The sequence below is a fragment of the Apium graveolens genome, chromosome 2 (genome assembly GCF_009905375.1).
Source record: "Apium graveolens cultivar Ventura chromosome 2, ASM990537v1, whole genome shotgun sequence".
NCBI classification, from domain to species: Eukaryota; Viridiplantae; Streptophyta; class Magnoliopsida; order Apiales; family Apiaceae; genus Apium; species Apium graveolens.
In genome coordinates, this window is record NC_133648.1 from 54,961,188 (window position 1) to 54,969,281 (window position 8,094).

The 8,094-nt window shown below is 43.3% G+C and overlaps 1 non-coding gene across 1 annotated transcript; it reads right to left on the reverse strand.

Moving 5' to 3' along the window:
• Positions 1–406: 406 nt before the first annotated feature.
• LOC141709474 (small nucleolar RNA R71) lies at positions 407–513 on the reverse strand. The gene has a single exon (XR_012570048.1). It is a non-coding gene; the product is annotated as a small nucleolar RNA R71 (small nucleolar RNA).
• Between the last annotated feature and the right edge of the window lie 7,581 nt (positions 514–8,094).

Genomic DNA, 8,094 nt, shown 5'->3' on the forward strand with positions numbered 1-8,094 from the left:
AGAACCAGTAAACATGGGAGATCGTATTGTTCAAGCTAATCCAGCTCTTATGGATTTTTCTCGGCCTAAAATTGATGACATTCAGTCAAGCATCCTTCATCCGGCTATTCAAGCTAACACCTTTGAAATCAAGCCGGGCACTATTCAGATGGTGCAGAATTCTGTTTCTTTTGGAGGAGCGGCAACTGAAGACCCCAACATGCACATAAGGAATTTTGTCGAGATCTGCAGCACTTTTAAGTATAATGGCGTGACTGATGAGGCTATCAAGTTGAGGCTTTTCCCATTCTCACTGAGGGATAAGGCTAAAGACTGGTTACATTCTGAACCAGCTGGGTCAATCACTACGTGGCAAGATCTTGCGCAAAAGTTTCTGGTGAAGTTTTATCCAATGGCAAAGACTGCTGCTATGAGGAGTGCTCTTACTCAGTTTGCGCAGCAACCTACAGAATCTATGTGCGAGGCTTGGGAACGCTACAAGGAAATGTTGAGAAAATGTCCACATCATGGAATGCCGGATTGGATGGTAATCACTAGTTTTTATAATGGTTTGGGGGCCCAATCTCGGCCCATGCTCGATGCAGCAGCTGGAGGCGCCTTATGGGCTAAAAGCTATACTAAGGCGTATAATCTTATCGAGATGATGGCTGCAAATGAGCATCAAAACCCAACTCAGAGGATGACGTCAGGCAAGGTAGCAGGTATTCTGGAAGTTGATGCAGCCACCGCTATTGCAGCCCAGCTCCAAGCGCTATCAATGAAGGTTGATTCTTTGGCTACGTATGGAGTTAATCAAATAGCTATGGTTTGTGAGCTTTATGCAGGTTCTCATGCTACGGATCAGTGTTCTCTTGTCAATGAATCTGTTCAGTATGTGAATAGTTATCAGCGACAACAACAGCCTGTGCAAGCGATCTATCATCCTAACAACAGAAATCATCCAAATTTCAGCTGGGGGAATAATCAGAATGCTATTCAGCCACCATATCAGCAAGGAGTGAGTAAACAGTTTAACCCACCTGGATTCCAGCAACCACAGCAGTATGCTACAAGGCAATCATATCCTCAACAGGGAAGTGCAGCTGCACCTACTAGTGCTGATTTTGAGGAACTTAAGCTGTTGTGCAAGACTCAGGCGGTTTCTATCAAGACCTTGGAAAATCAAATCGGTCAATTAGCCAATGCAGTGCTCAATCGTCAACCTGGCACTCTTCCCAGTGACACGGAAGTACCAGGCAGGAAGGAAGCTAAAGAGCAAGTCAAGGCTATTACCTTAAGGTCTGGAAAAGTAGCTGATGCTGAAAAGGCAAAAGAAGTCGAAGCTGAAGTTAGAGATGAAGAATCTAAGCAAAAGGAGAAAGCGGCGGAACCAAGGAAGACTACTGTTGAACACACTCTGCCTGAGGCTAATACAGGGGAGAAACAGCTCTATCCTCCACCACCTTTTCCTAAGAGATTGCAGCAACAAAAGCTGGATAGACAGTTCGGGAAGTTTCTGGAGGTGTTCAAGAAACTTCACATCAATATACCTTTCGCTGAGGCTCTGGAACAAATGCCTAGTTATGCGAAGTTTATGAAGACTATTCTTTCAAGGAAGGTGAAACTGGATGACCTTGAAACCGTTGCTCTCACGGAAGAATACAGCGCAGTTCTGCAACAAAAGTTACCACCAAAACTGAAAGATCCAGGAAGCTCTTCTTTCCTGCAGATTTTGTTATTCTGGATTTTGAGGAAGATAAGAAGATTCCCATAATCTTGGGGAGGCCTTTCTTGGCTACTGGCCGTACCTTGATAGATGTGCAAAAAGGGGAACTTACTATGCGGGTCCAAGATCAGGATGTGACCTTCAACGTATTCAAGGCAATGAAATTCCCTACAGAAGATGAGGAGTGCTTAAAAGTGGATGTGATTGATTCTGCGGTTACTTCGGAACTCGATCACATGCTAATGTCTGATGCATTGGAAAAGGCCCTAGTGGGGGAATTTGACAGTGATGATGATGATAGCAATGAGCAATTACAATATCTGAACGCTTCTCCCTGGAAGCGAAAGCTGGATATACCATTTGAATCTCTTGGTACTTCTGACCTCAAGAACGCTGAAGGGAAGCTCAAACCATCAATAGAGGAAGCGCCTACCTTAGAGCTCAAACCATTACCTGAACACTTGAGGTATGCTTTTTTAGGTGATTCATCTACGTTACCTGCTATTATTTCAGCTGATCTTTCAGGTAGTGAGGAAGACAAGCTCTTAAGGATTTTGAGAGAATTCAAATCGGCTATAGGATGGACCATAGCAGACATCAAGGGGATAAGTCCATATTGTATGCATAAAATTCTGCTAGAGGAAGGAAGTAAGCCAACTGTGGAACAGCAGCGAAGACTGAACCCGATCATGAAGGAGGTGGTGAAGAAAGAAATTCTGAAATGGCTAGATGCAGGCATCATTTATCCTATTTCTGACAGCTCGTGGGTGAGCCCCGTGTAATGTGTACCTAAGAAAGGAGGTATCACTGTGGTCGCAAATGAAAAGAATGAGCTCATCCCTACTCGAACAGTTACAGGATGGAGAGTATGCATGGATTATAGAAAATTGAACAAAGCCACAAGGAAGGATCACTTCCCTCTTCCATTTATTGATCAAATGCTTGACATATTGGCGGGATATGAGTATTTTTGTCTTCTGGATGGTTATTCCGGGTATAATCAGATTTATATTGCACCAGAGGATCAGGAAAAGACTACCTTCACGTGTCCATTTGGCACATTTGCTTTTCGTAGAGTTTCGTTTGGGTTATGTGGCGCCCCGGCCACCTTTCAGAGATATATGATGGCTATATTCTCTAACATGATTGGAAATAACGTCGAAGTGTTCATGGATGACTTCTCCGTCTTTGGACACTCATATGATGAATGTTTGAATAATCTGCGCGCCGTACTCAAAAGATGCGTGGAAACTAATTTGGTGCTTAATTGGGAGAAATGTCATTTTATGGTGCGTGAAGGCATTATCCTTGGGCATAAGGTCTCTAGCAAAGGTCTGGAGGTGGACAAGGCCAAGGTGGGAGTCATTTAAAATCTTCCCCCACCTTATTCGGTGAAAGGAATCCGTAGTTTTCTCGGTCATGCGGGTTTTTATCGGCGATTCATCAAAGACTTTTCAAAGATATCTAAGCCGTTGTGCAATCTACTTGAGAAAGATGTGCCTTTCAAATTTGATGATGAATGTTTGGCAGCATTCGAGACTCTCAAGGAGAGTTTGATCACGACACCAGTTATTACAGCACCAGATTGGACAGAACCGTTTGAGATGATGTGTGATGCGAGTGATTATGCGGTAGGTGCAGTTCTGGGACAGCACAAGAAAAATCTCTTCCATGTGGTCTACTATGCGAGTAAGACTTTAAATGGGGCCCAATTGAACTACACCACTACTGAGAAGGAGCTTTTGGCTATAGTCTTTGGCTTTGAGAAATTTCGATCTTATCTGCTTGGTACGAAAGTGACAGTATTCACTGATCATGCAGCTATTCGCTATCTGGTTTCTAAGAAGGATTCGAAGCCGAGACTCATTCGTTGGGTGCTTTTACTTCAAGAATTTGAGTTAGAGATCAAAGATAGAAAAGGTACTGAGAATCAAGTAGCTGACCATCTCTCTAGGTTGGAGAATCCCGATTCTACTTCACAAGATAGGACGTTAATCAATGAATCTTTTCCGGATGAACAGTTGTTTGCAATTCAGAAGGAAGAACCATGGTTTGCAGATATTGTAAACTATCTTGTCAGTAATATAATGCCTCCTAATTTGATATCCGCGCAAAAGAAGAAGTTTCTGCATGAGGTGAAGTGGTATATGTGGGATGAACCATATTTGTTTAGACAGGGAGCTGACCAGATCATCAGGAGATGTATCCCGTTCTGTGAGACGGAGGGGATATTACGAGACTGCCATTCCACGGTTTATGGTGGACACTATGGAGGTGAGAAGACGGCAGCTCATATTCTGCAAGCAGGTTTTTTTTGGCCTACCTTGTTCAAGGATGCTCATCAGTTTGTTTTAAGGTGTGATCGTTGCCAAAGAGTGGGAAATTTGTCAAGGAAGGATGAGATGCCATTAAATGTGATGCTTGAAGTCGAGGTCTTTGATGTATGGGGAATCGATTTCATGGGGCCTTTTATCTCGTCTTGCAATAATCAGTACATCTTGCTGGCAGTCGATTATGTCTCAAAATGGGTCGAAGGTAAAGCTTTACCGATAAATGATGCAAAGGTAGTGCTAAATTTTCTTCATAAGCAAATTTTCACAAGGTTTGGAACACCTCAGGTAATCATAAGTGATGAAGGATCGCATTTTTGCAACCGTAAGTTCACTTCTATGATGCAGCGTTATAATGTGAATCATCGAGTAGCTACTGCCTATCATCCGCAAACAAATGGTCAAGCGGAAGTGTCTAACAGAGAGATAAAGCGCATTCTAGAGAAGGTTGTTTGTCCGTCAAGGAAGGATTGGTCTTTAAAGCTCGATGAAGCTGTTTGGGCTTACAGAACAGCATACAAAACTCCACTTGGGATGTCACCGTTTCAGTTGGTGTACGGTAAGGGATGTCATCTACCGGCGGAGCTTGAGCATAAGGCCTACTGGGCATTGAAGAAATTGAACCTGGATTTAGATGCAGCTGGTAAGAAAAGAATGCTTCAGCTTAATGAACTTGATGAATTTCGACTTCAAGCGTACGAGAATAACAAAATGTATAAGGAAAAGGTGAAGAGGTGGCACGATAGGAAGCTACATCCTAAGTTATTTGTGCCAGGGCAACAAGCTCTGTTATTCAACTCTCGGCTCCGACTTTTTCCTGGAAAGTTGAAATCAAGGTGGTCTGGACATTTTATTGTCAAAACTGTGTTTCCACATGGAGCGGTGGAAATTTTTGAGAATGATTCGGACCAAGCATTCAAGGTTAACGGTCAGCGGATGAAGCACTACTATGGGGATATGGCAAACCGAGAGGTGGTTAGTGCCATTTTGTTGACTATTTGAGAAAGGTACGGAACGTCAAGCTAATGACGAAAAAGAAGCGCTGCGTGGGAGGCAACCCATGAATTGTTGTTACAGGAACCCTTAGAAGTTAATAACCTATCCAAAAACACAAAAAAATCAGAAAACAGGGGCTGAAAATTTTTTTTTCCAGAGACCCTCTGCGCGCCCGCGCAGAAATGCTGAGCGGCCGCGCAGGGGTCGAGTTCCAGAAAATTTTTATCAGTTCAGAAAAAAAAAACACAAAAACCCATTACAGCCCATAAACCCACGAATTCTTTTCCCATTACCCCATGATTTTATCCCTCAACCCCACTCCTAATCTAATTTAACCTACTCCACACCCTATATATACATACACCTATCCTACATATCTCTCACAACTTCCTACACTCAAACCCTCTCATAAACATCAAAAATCAGTTCTTACACACTTTTATTCACAAATCAATGGCACCCAAGAGAGCACGCACTATTGACAGCAGCAACACAGTTCCTACTGCTGATTCATCAAGGGGTACTGCTGCAAGGCCTCGGTTAACTGACAGAGCTGCGGAGGAGGAGTACACTAGGCTGTTGGGGAAGCCGATTCTGAAGGAGAGGGGGTTTTTACCATCAGGGAGGGATGGTGAGTTGTTGCCCATGATTGCAGAGAAGGGGTGGATAGCTTTTTGTGAGTCACCCGAAGCAGTACCGATGAGTGTTGTTCGCGAGTTCTACGCGAACGCGAAGGCTGAAAAGAATGGGTTTTCTGTAGTTCGTGGGCTGACGGTTGATTATCATCCTGCGGCGATTCGCCGTGTGATTGGACAGCGAGAGAGAAAGCCCGAGGAGGAGAACTGGAATGAAAAGACTGCTGAGGATTTTGACTTGGATTTGATTTGTGCGACTCTCTGTCGAACGGGCAGAGTTTGGAACCGCAGTCCAGCCAATAATGAGTATCGTCACTTTCCGGCGATCGCCATGAACAGGTATACCCGTGCATGGAATGCATTTATATGTGCTAATATTTTGCCTTCTTCACATGCACATGAGGTCACAGTTGAGAGAGCACAGTTGTTGTGGGGAATTCTGAATGAGGAATACTATGTGGACCTTGGTGAGTTTATCTACCAAGGAATTCTGAAGTTTTTGAGGGGAGCAAAGCATATGAACATCCCTTATGCATCCACGATTACAAAGCTATGCCGAGCAGTAGGAGTGAACTGGCCGGCTCATGAGCAGTTGCAGTTGCCAGCAGCTCTGATAGATTCTGGCACTCTGAATGGGATGCAGGAGTGGACCGGTGGTGAGCCTGAGGAGCATGGGCTGGGTTATCGTCTTCCAGGAGGGCGTCCAGCACGAGGTGCTACTATGGCCAGGCCAGGGCGTGGTGAGGCTAGTTCTTCGAGAGCTCAGGAGGGTGCTGGGATGGGTGATGCCCAGTATAGGAGGCTTTCACGGTGGATGGATGCCATGTATGAGACGCAGAGCAGGTTTGCTCAGGAGCTCACTCTTGCGTTAGGGACTGCTTTTCGAGGCCTTGGAGCTGATATCCAGTGGCCAGTTTTTGGTGAGGACTCTGCATACCCGCCGCCTGATACTCCACCCACTGAGGGTGATGATGATGATGACTCCGAGTAGGTATACCCTGTGTTCCTTTCTACTACCTTCACTGGGGACAGTGAAGATTTTAAGTTTGGGGGTGGTAGTTAAGGAATATTTTGTGTGTGTCATATAGCTGCATATTCATGATAGTTAGTTCATATAGTTGCATAATTTTTGCCATATAGTTTTTTTTATATATAGCTTTATTTGTTTGTCATATCATATAGCTCATGCATATACCATGATCCCTTTTGCAATGATTTATCGACTGAATTGTGATATTGATGCGAGTGTAGTGATAGCATTAAAGTGATATTAAGTTGTGTAGGTTGATATGCATGCAGAAGCACTTGTATTTTCACTAAGTCTTAGAGAATGCTTAAGGGCTAGATTGTTGTTATGATCTGATTATTTTCGAGGATAATCTATTTATTATGCTTAGAATTTGATAATAGGTTCTTAGTGGTAAGGGCATGAAAAAGAAAAAAAAATGGAGTAAAAATGGAATTTGTTGCTAGTTGTGGCTAGGCGTCAAATGGCTAGTAGCCGGCTCGCATGTTATGCGAGTACTCTAGGGTTGAGCAAGATGGAGCGAAACGCACTTGCTCAGAGAGAAAAAAAAAAAAAATTTTTTTGCATAATTGATCAAGAGTGGGCTCTTTGGTATTCAAGTTATTAAGTTCTTAGGAGACTTTGTGCCTAGTGACCTAAGGCTTTTAGAGTCTGGGATCCGCTAACCTAACGCTCGTTACATGGATACCATTGTATAAGTCTTTTGTGGACCTCACTCATTGCACGGTCAAATAAGCATTTGAGTTGTAAATAAAAAGCACGATTCCGTAGTAAGCTCCAGAGTTCTTGTAGTGTTGTATATCACTTTGTGCCTAGAATTTTTATTCTTTGTATAATCGTAGGATTGCCTTGAGGATAGTCTAGTCATAATAATTGGTCTAGTTCCGAAGCATATCTGTTAAGCATTTGCACACACCACGTTTCTGGCTGTATGTTTGTTTGCATGAGTTTATTGATCTTTAGTGTCTAACTGCATTCGTTGAGACGTGACAATTTGGTTGGTTAATTGTAGTAAGGGGGATCGTTGCATTTTCATATAGATTGCATTCATGCATATTTTTTTATTTTGAGTCTGTGACGCTTGAGGACAAGCATCAATTTAAGTTTGGGGGTGTGATAAGTGGCATTTTATACCACTTAGAACGTCTTAAAATGGCTTAAATTGGTGTCTTGAAATCAAGTATTTTGTGTATTTGATGCGTTTTTCTAGTGTTTATGCATTTCAGGGTATTAGTTGCATTTCGGAGGAGGAATCATCAAGAATAAGCCTTGGCATGTGTTCACCATTGAGAGAGGAAAAGAACGGGCAGATTACGGCGAAGAAACGGAGCAAACCTGGAATTTTTCCAGTAGGGTCTTGCGCGCCCGCGCAGCAATGCTGAGCGGCCGCGCAGCAGCCTT